The following is a 10,984-nucleotide window of genomic DNA, read 5'->3' on the forward strand; positions in this document are numbered from 1 at the left end:
ACCACTTACTTGTGCTGATAGGCTGAGAAGCAGCCTTTCCAATTATGAAAGAGAGACACATACTATAGAATAATGTAATCCTTTGAAAGCAAAGTTATAAAAGTAACATGTTATTGATTTTATATTAAATACCACTCCCCTTATGCCTGCATAACGATAGGTTGTCCACTTCCATACGGGACTTGCACACGACCTTCTCCAAGATGAATACCTAGGCGAAGATAGTGATAATGACAGAAGAATGTCTCTCACAGCTCTTGCTATGCAGTTATTACACTTTTCACACAAAGACACGTTAAAAATGATGTTTTCAATGCTATACCATGATGATTATTTACCACCCATGAAGTAGAGCTCGATCATCAGACAAGTATGCATCCTTGTCTTCACGTTGAGTAGGCTGAGGAGGAGGAGGAAGAGAGGGGCTGGTCTTGCTGTCCCAGGGGCAGTAGAAGCAGAGAGGTAGAGGACAGGAGTGGAAGGAGGTGGCCAGAAAGCAGGCCCACTCAGTGTAACTTCACAATAACACTTTGTAATTTCTTTCTCACATTTTTGCTTTTTCACTGCTCTAAAAATGTTTCCAATGGATACCAATCCTTCTTCCACCAGTTGTTTTATTTTCATTGCCCTTATTACAGAAGAGTGCAAGTCATTAAAGTCAAAAGCAGTCTTGAATAACCCGAACCCTTCCACCAGATGGGCTAGTGCCAGTTTGTTTTCTCACACTGTTTCTTCTACATCTCCTTCCTCATCATCTGGCACGGGATTGGAAGCACTCACTTCCCTCAAGTTGTCTGCTATTAATTCCTCTGGTGGGTGTCTTCTAGCTCTTAAATTTCTCCAAGATCTGTATCTTGAGGCGCTTCTCCGCCATATTTTTTTTTTTGCCATATTCACAATCTTTTTAATGATTTCATAGGCTGGCTCTGTCATAAATCTTGTTGTGCACAACATCTGAACACAGTTTTCTCCAGCAGAAATGTATCGTTTTGGGCTTGATGGCTTTCATAGTTTTTTCCTATCCCAATGATGGTATTTTCAGGGGTATAATTGTCCCGCCTTTCATGATATTTTCTCTACTGGGGTTCTTTTCCAAAATGTTGACGATCCTTTTGATAGATTACTGTGTGTAATGAGCCTTAAATGCTTTTTGAACCCCGGATCTAGAGACTGAACTAGAAGCATTGTGTTTGGGGGCAAGCAGACACTTCATTGCCTTTGGTGTAGAACTCATGGGTTTCTGTGTAGCTGGGGGCCTCATCCATGGCAGAAGAACTTAAAATGCAATCCCTTACTGGCAAGGTACTTCCTGTCTTCAGGAAGCAAGGATGAAAAAAATTCAGAAAAACTCTTGTCATTGTCCAGACTTTCTTATACAACTGAAAGACTGGAAGCTGGTGTTTCTCTTTTCCCTTCAAGGGTCAGCAGTTAGCAGCTTTATCAATAAGGGCAATCCTGATCATAAACCCAACTGCGTTTCCACAAAACAGCAGATTTGGCCCATCTCTTCTTGCCTTAAATCATAGTGCTCTCTTCCCTTCCTTACTAATAGATATCCTTATGGCATTTCCTTTCCAGAATAGAGCACTTTCATCTGCATTAAAAACCTGTCAGGTAGATATCTTTTCTCCTCAATGATTTTTTTAATGGCATCTGGGAATGCATCTGCTGCCTTTTAGTTGGCAGAGCTGCTTCTCCAGTTATCTTGTCATCTTTTAAGCCAAACCTCTTTCTAAAATTATCAAACCATCTTTTGTTGGCATTAAATTCTCCAACTTTAGATCCTTCACCTTCCTTTTGCTTTAAGTTGTCATATGACTGCTTTTTTTCTTCAATCAAATTAGAGTCTGTAGGTATGTCTTTCTTACAGCAATTCTGTGTCCACATAAAATCTGCATTTTTAATATGAGATAAATAGTTATTTTGCAAAAAATGCAAGGTTTTTGTGCCTACTGGCATAGCTGCAGTGATGGCTTCAAGAATTTTTTTTTTCAGGGCACCGGGGTGGTTCAGTCAACTGAGCAATGGATTTCAGCTCAGGTCATTATCTCAGGGCCATGAGATCAAGCCTCATGTCTGGCTCCGTGCTGGGCATGGAGCCTGCTTAGGATTCTCTCTCTCTCCCTCCACCCCTCACCACTTGCACTCTTTCTCTCTCTCTCTCTCTCTCTCTCTAAAAAAAACAATAGTCCTTACACTGCTCTAATTGGTGGGCAACCACAGCTGCAGACCTCGATCTGCCATACATAGTAAGCAATTCAACTTTTTCTTGTAATGTCATGACTTTTCTCTGCCTCCTGGGAGCCCTAACAGTACCACTAGTGGTACTTCATATGAGTCCCAGAGTGTTATTCAAGGTTCATGGTAATTGCACAAAACATGAAAAATACATGAAAACCATGAGATCAGTTTGTACTGTGATATGCAGTTTACTAGAGAAACCAATTGCTCACATAGAGATTAGCAGTATGTCATTTTCAGAACGTAGTCAACACTTGAGCTTACTGCCATAGCAACAGAAGTTGACTATGTAATGATTACAGCAGTGCTGTGTGTACTACAGTTAAGTTCATGCAGTTCTGACCTAATGCTGCTTTCTCTCAACTGCCAGTGGTGCCAAGTACAGTCTCTAAGTGTTGGTTTGGATAAACTTCCACTTTTTAAAACAGATTTTCGTAAATGGTAAAGTAGTAAATGATAAGAGAGACTAGTTAGTTACATATGTTTTATGCATTCGTGATATACCTTTTTCTTAATTTTTTCAGTATTTACAGACTGTGAAGTTTATCTTAGAGTTTTTTTCAGATTGTCACAAATCTACAAAAAATTTCCCAATATATCTCTTGAAAAGATATAGACATATATGTGTCTATATATATACATATATATGTATATATATATATGTATATATGATTAAAGTTGGCAAGAAATATGCTTGACCTATATGTAGTTGGTAGAAATGAAAAACTACAGAGGGGTATAAATATTTGTGACATGTGTGAAAATTCATAATTTTATCTAAGTAGAAAGATGATCTAGTAGAGGTATTAATTTTTCTAAATTAATTTATGAATTTGACAAAATATTAAACAAAATTGTAGGGACATAGTTGAACTAGAAAACTGTAATTCACTGGAAGAGCAAATAGATTTTTTTAATGCCCAAAGAATTTTTCTAAAAAAAATAAAGAAGAGAGATGTCCCATGCCAGGTTTGCAATATATCATAAAGTTAGCTATAGTAATTGAAATTATGCTTGATGTTACCAAGGTTCACTATGGATACAAATTCACTAATATTTGAATATCTACTTCTAGACATGAGGAGGAAGAGTAGCAAAGTTGATTGAAAGCATAGACTTTGGAAAGAGACTTTGGTTCATCGGGCTTTGCTTCTACAACTTTGATCAATAACTTAAACTCTCTACATTTTGATGTACTCATTTGCAGAATGAAGTTAATAATGTGCACTTATACGATTGTTGCAAGAATCAGATAGATGAGAGGGTGAATGTCCAGCCCTTCACACTGTCCTTGACAGACAGGAAAGGCTTGTTACATGGTAATTTTAACTATTTGTGATAGTTATTTGAATTATGCAGAGATAAAGCAGTTTAGGCTCTTTTGTTAGAGAATGGTTTTGGGGTGAGCAAATTGACATATGTTGTCATGGCACCAATTTGTGACAATGGCAGTTTAACTTTGTACATAAAATACTTTTACAATTAGCTCAAGCCATCTGCGGGTTGGCACACCAGCCAGTAAGTAGTGTGATTTATGTGGAGATACAACTTCTAGAAGGAAAAAACTTAAAAGCATAACATGTTTTAAAGAGAAACATTTATTTTAGTGAAAATTACAGATAATATGACATTTGGTAACTAAACATTTCATACTGCCTCATGAACAAAGGGCTGTTTTTTCCTAACCACAATACCATTTTGATTGATATCAGATGAAATGAAAACTGTTCTTCCACTACCATCAAATAACCAGTCTATACTCAAATTTCTCCAATTGTTACTAGAATTTTTTTTACAGCATTGCATTTGTTTATCTACCAAGACTCTTAATCCCAAACAGTGTCATTTTTTTCTCCTTTCCTTACTTTTTCATTGTTATTAATTGTAATGGTTTTCTTGTTTTTTTTTTTTCCCCTAGTGTATGACATGGAGACAGTTGGCCATGTCCTTTGGAACTTCCACATTCTGGATTTGTCTAGTTGCCTGGTTTGACTTGTTCTCCTATTCTGTGTACTTTTGTATTTCCAGTAGAATTCATATCTAAAGGCTTGATTAAACATTTTAGCAAAAATTCTTCATAAATGATGCTACGAATTTCATATTGTATAGCATCAGGAAGTACAGGGAGCCTATCTGTGTCACTGTTGGTGGGGTTTGGTGTGATCCTTGGGTTAAGGTGTCAATGATCAGACCTCTCTGTTGTAACATTATGGATTTTCCCTTACATGTGGCAAGTAACTACTGATACGATATTTTTGCACCCTTGCAACTATCCAGGTCTCCATCCATTTTTTAGCTAAGGATTTTAGCATCCCTTGATGATTTGCCCAGACCAATTATATTATTAAGGATTTTTAAGTGGTAATTTCTTAAATCTGTCATTTGTTCTCCATTCTTTCTTAGCTGGAATGCTTTAATACGACTCCCCTTCCCCCCCCCAAAAAAGAGGAAAACAGGACAAAATGCTTTGATATTTATCATAAAATATTTTAAACAAATATCTCAACCTTTGTTTAGTCTTATTTGACCTTGCCAGAAGTTCAGAGCTTCACAAGCCCACCTTCTTTCTCAGAGGCAAATTGTTGGTTATTTTATTTTATTTTTTAATAATAAATTTATTTTTTATTGGTGTTCAATTTGCCAACATACAGAATAACACCCAGTGCTCATCCCGTCAAGTGCCCCCCTCAATGCCCTTCACCCATTCACCCCCACCCCCCGCCCTCCTCCCCTTCCACCACCCCTAGTTCGTTTCCCAGAGTTAGGAGTCTTTATGTTCTGTCTCCCTTTCTGATATTTCCCACACATTTCTTCTCTCTTCCCTTATATTCCCTTTCACTATTATTTATATTCCCCAAATGAATGAGAACATATGTTTATCCTTCTCCGATTGACTCATTTCACTCAGCATAATACCCTCCAGTTCCATCCACGTTGAAGCAAATGGTGGGTATTTGCCATTTCCAATGGCTGAGGAATATTCCATTGTATACATAAACCACAGCTTCTTTATCCATTCATCTTTTGATGGACACCGAGGCTCCTTCCACAGTTTGGCTATTGTGGACATTGCGGCTAGAAACATTGGGGTGCAGGTGTCCCGGCGTTGCATTGCATCTGCATCTTTGAGGTAAATCCCCAGCAGTGCAATTGCTGGGTCATAGGGCAGGTCTATTTTTAACTCTTTGAGGAACCTCCACACAGTTTTCCAGAGTGGCTGCACCAGTTCACATTCCCACCAACAGTGTAAGAGGGTCCCCTTTTCTCCGCATCCTCTCCAACATTTGTTGTTTCCTGCCTTGTTAATGTTCCCCATTCTCACTGGTGTGAGGTGGTATCTCATTGTGGTTTTGATTTGTATTTCCCTGATGGCAAGTGATGCAGACACAAAGATAACCTCAAAATGGATGAAAGATCTAAATGTGAGACAAGATTCCATCAAAATCCTAGAGAAGAACACAGGCAACACACTTTTTGAACTCGGCCACAGTAACTTCTTGCAAGATACATCCACGAAGGCAAAAGAAACAAAAGCAAGAATGAACTATTGGGACTTCATCAAGATAAGAAGCTTTTGCACAGCAAAGGATACAGTCAACAAAACTCAAAGACAACCTACAGAATGGGAGAAGATATTTGCAAATGACGTATCAGATAAAGGTCTAGTTTCCAAGATCTATAAAGCACTTATTAAACTCAACACCAAAGAAACAAACAATCCAATCATGAAATGGGCAAAAGACATGAACAGAAATCTCACAGAGGAAGACATAGACATGGCCAACACGCACATGAGAAAATGCTCTGTTGGTGATTTTAAAAGGCTCACTTTGAATAGCTTAGTAATTCAAGCCAAACATATACTTAAGTAGACATTGGTCAGGAGTTTTCTTTGAAAGGACAAAGATGAGTCAAATAAAAACGCAAATTGCTCCAAATTCTGTCCAGTCAATGATTCCTGTTTCTCACACTTTGTAAGAAATTGACTTTTCTCTCTCGTTAGTAATCAAATTATTTTTGGCCAGAAATCATCCACTAGGGGCAATGTTGCTTTTTGAAACCTTTCTTCCAAAGAGGGATTTTACAGTCACTTGCTTTTTAAGGTGTCCTGAAGACTAATTTTTTAGTGTACATATTTAATAAAAATGTAATAATCATCTTCATAAGAACGTATTTTTGTACTTTCAACAAAAATGTATTCATATAAACTATCTCAATTTCTCAACAGTATTTATTTTTTAAAGATTTTATTTATTTTTCATGAGAGACACAGAGAGAGGGGGGCAGAGACACAGGCAGAAGGAGAAGCAGGCTCCCTGCAAACAGCCCCCCATGTGGGATTCAATCCCAGGACCTCTGGGTCATGACCTGGGCCAAAGGCAGATGCTCAACCCCTAAGCCACCCAGGTGTCCCTATTTCTCAATAGTATTGGGGCATCTGACATTTCTCACATTACTTTACATGATGAAAAGAATTCTGGTGTGGACCCATTGGCCACCAGTTACAATGCAGTTTGTGACAGTGTTTCTTGTCAAAGCTTAGCCTCTTATTAGTAATATAACTTTAGGAAAGTTAGACCTTAACTTCCTCATAAAAACAAGACCTATATTGTATAGTGATTCATGCTCTGTAATGTACCTTTGCATATACTGTCTCCCCTGATCAGCTGAACAGGGACACAAGTGTGTATCATTATCAGCTTTATCCAAATGAAAAAATTAAGGCACTGCTCATTTAAATATCATCAAACACCCATTGTTTTCTTCTCTGTATGACCTAGAAGATTTATTGAAGGTTATCGTCACTTTTAGCTTCATCTAAGACTCAGGAATAAAAGAACAGATCTTCTGATTTGACACACTGTGCTTTTTCCATTAGTCATGGCTGCAACACTTATAAAGGGAAGAAATGACACCTACCTTCCATTTTTCTAAAGTGACTGAAAGAATCAACTAAAATGATTCAGATGAATACACTGTAAAAGTCTTGAAGGTAATATTTAAATATGAGGTAGTGCCTCAGTCCATCCAGGCTGTTGTAATAACATATCACAGACTGGCTGGCTTCTCTACAATAGAAATTTATTTCTCAAAAAAAAACCAAAAAAAACAAAAACAAAAACAAAAACAAAACAAAACAAAACAAAAAAAAAAGAAAAGAAAGAAAGAAAGAAAAAAGAAATTTATTTCTCACAGTTCTGGAGGCTGGAAGTCCAAGGTCAAGGTATCATCATTGTCGCATTCTGGTGGAAATCCTCATCCTGATTCGTATTCAGTGTCTTTTCCCTTGTCCTCACATGGAAGACGAGGTTGGGGATCTCTCTGGAGCCTCTTTTATAAGGGATTGTCCCATTCATGATGCCTCCACCACATGACTTAACAACTTCCCAGGCCCTTCCTTCTCATATCATCATCTTTGGGGATCAGGATTTTAAAACATGAATTTGGGGGGGACAGAAATATTCAGATGAGAGTGGGTAGGCTTTCCTATTAAGAAATCAAACTTCAGAATCTAAAGTGATCATCATGAATGTTTGAGCAATTTTAGTGCTTTGTCTTTCAATATGTAGTCCAGGCCTGCCTGCTAGAGCTGGGCTACTTGTGAATAGCACAGAATCTCACACCTACCAGTGATCTACTGAAGCCAATATCCATTGGCTCATGCACATTAAACTTTAAGAATGAAAACCTCAAGTGAAAAATGTCCACATCATTGGCCCCTCTCCTGCTTAACTACACCAGTTGTAAATGTTCTATAGAGGCTATGCACTCCAACTGAATAAAGTATGTACCTAGTAGGCACTTCATAATAGCTCAGGTGACATCCAGTGAGTTGATTATACTACATGACAGTATGGACAAGAATGGAGACTGTCCAACATAAATAAAATACCTGTTTGAAATATGGGACTCTAAGAATGAAGGAAAAACATTTGTTAGGAAAAGTGGAAGTTTTTAAAGACCTCAGAACATTTCATTACATGGCAGGAAAATTACTTTCTCTTCTGTACATAACTGTTAAATATTTACACCTTGCAATGATTGCAATGCAAATATAATTTTCAACATGATTTTTAAACCTTGTAAAAATGTTCCTTTTAAATGCCTCACGAGGTTATGTACTGTCGTATTCAGTCTAGCAATATTACTCTGGTGTACAGATTGTTTGGATAATTATAAATACTCAAGAGAAGGTATTTGAAAAATTACTTGCTTGAGAATTATTTAAAAGGCCATGAGAACTTTTTAAAACAAAAGGTTTACACAGATTGAGTCTCCCTTTAAAAAACAGTAAGTTCATAAGAATTTTAAAGTGTATGTATCTGGAAACACAGAGCTCATGCATGTTACAAAGTCATAGTAATTTAAAGATTTCACTTCAGTTTCATCCTTGAAGATGGATTTAAAAAAACACAAAGTGGAGTCTGTCCTTATCATGCTCATTGATTATTTTGATGATCACCAGACCTTAAGATGAAGACAAGTCTATCTACTCTAAATTCTTTATTCATTCACTTAACAAGTACATATTAAAGCCCTACTATGTGCAAGACCCAAGGACACATTATGCTGTATTTAAACAGGGTAAACTCTAAAGAATAACAAAAGCTTTCCGGAGAAATATTTATTTCTTTGTAATTTTTCTCAGTGCACCTAAAAATTCCCTGTTTCTTGGGCTATAAATAAAGGGGTTTAGCAGGGGGATGATGATCGTATAGAACAGTGAATACATTTTATCCTGATATTGATCTGGGCCAGACCCAGGACGCACATACATGAAGAAGAGGGTGCCATAGAACAAGGAGACAGAGAGCAGGTGGGCACTGCACATGGAGAAGGCTTTGCTCCTGCCCTTTTCAGACTTCTTTTTCAGGATGGCAAAGAGGACCCAGGTATATGACACTATGATGGTCATAAAAGTAAAAGCCTGTATAAAAGCAGCAAAAATAAAAAGCACCAATGCATTAATAGATGGGTTAGTGCAAGAAATTGTATATAGTGGCAAGATTTCACAGTAGAAATGATGTAGTATATTGGATCTGCAGAAAGTTAATCTAAATAATAATCCTACATGAATTGTGGGATGCAGAAAACCAATTACATAAGACAAACTTATCAACCAAGCACAGAGCCTGTTGGACATCACCACTGGAAAACGCAAAGGGTTGCATAAGGCTACGGTAGTGGTCGTAGGCCATCACTACCAGGAGGAAACACTCTATGGTGGCACCGGAAGCAAAAATAAAATTGAGTGATGCACTCAAAGTGGGATATCATATGATTCTTAGATAAAAAGTTCATTAGCATCTTGGGAGTCACAGAAGATGATGAACAAGCATCTGCAAAGGCCAAACTGCCAAGGAATAAGTACATGGGTGTGTGAAGATGGGGGTCCTTCCAGATGAGAAAAATCAGTGCCAGGTTGCCCACCATGGTGGTGAGGTAGATGATCAAGAACACCAGGAACAGGGGGACCTGCAGTCCTGAACGATCTGTAAGTCCTGTGAGAACAAACTCAGTCACCTGCGTCTTGTTTGCCTTCATTACATGCACTTGAGCTGATCACTGCTGTGAGAGGGTAGGTAAAAAAAAAAAAAAAAAAAAAAGGTCATGAAAACTGGTATTGGATGGCAACGTCTATTCACTGTTTCAGATGGCACTTTCTCAACAAATATGAAGGTACCAGATTTCTCTTTTGTAGAAACACACTTAAGAGTATTAAGTATGTAATAAATAATTTTGAGAAAGATTGTTTAGAGAAGGCTTTTGAATATATATACTTAAAATTGAATATATTATCAGTGTAATGTTTTTTAGAATTAAGAATAAAAAATACATTTTATATGAAAATCTGTAATAGTAGCAGTGGTTAGCTTCAAAAGTGTTATCACCCTTTCTCAGAAAATCTAGTGTAACTTCTCTATTGAAAGAAAAATGGGCTCTATCTCTGATATCAGCAATATACATAATTCAGTCCTTTTAAGACATGAATTGGTTGAGTAATAAGACAGTAAATTAATATCTCACCACTATTTTACTATCCATAATCATTGTTATTTGATTATATATTCATCAAAATCACCCCAAATTCCTAATCAGGTCTTTTGATTATACATCACTCAAAACCAGACCAAATTTCTAATTAACTATATTTCAGTATACCCAAAAAACTCTCATATGTGAACATAATCATTCATTCAGTCAACAAATATTTATGTAGTACCTCCTAAATTAGAGAACTGTAATTCTCAGCCCACATAACCTCTATGTGGTGTTACACTCAAGATGATAACATAACCCTTGGAATGAAGAAACAGACACTACCAGAGCTTTGTAGTACAACCTGAAATCTGGCATTGTGATGTCCCCAGCTCTGGTTTTCTTTTTTAATATTTCCCTGGCTATTCGGGGTCTTTTCTGATTCAACCCAAATCTTAAGATGATTTGTTCCAACTCTCTGAAGAAAGTCCATGGTATTTTGATAGGGATTGCATCGAACATGTAAATTGCCCTGGGTAGCATTGACATTTTCACAATATTAATTGTTCCAATCCAGGAGCATGGAATGTTTTTCCATCTCTTTGTGTCTTCCTCAATTTCTTTCAGAAGTGTTCTATAGTTTTTAGGGTATAGATCCTTTACCTCTTTGGTTAGGTTTATTCCTAGGTATCTTATGCTTTTGGGTGCAATTGTAAATGGGATTGACTCCTTAATTTCTCTTTCTTCAGTCTCATTGTTAGTG

At 37.1% G+C, this 10,984-nt stretch overlaps 1 pseudogene; it reads right to left on the reverse strand.

Annotated features, from left to right (window-relative positions):
• Nucleotides 1-8,866: 8,866 nt before the first annotated feature.
• Nucleotides 8,867-9,806, reverse strand: LOC140624911 (olfactory receptor 5AC1-like; annotated as a pseudogene).
• Between the last annotated feature and the right edge of the window lie 1,178 nt (nt 9,807-10,984).

Source organism: Canis lupus, chromosome 35, assembly GCF_048164855.1.
Source record: "Canis lupus baileyi chromosome 35, mCanLup2.hap1, whole genome shotgun sequence".
In the NCBI taxonomy this organism is placed as follows: Eukaryota; Metazoa; Chordata; class Mammalia; order Carnivora; family Canidae; genus Canis; species Canis lupus.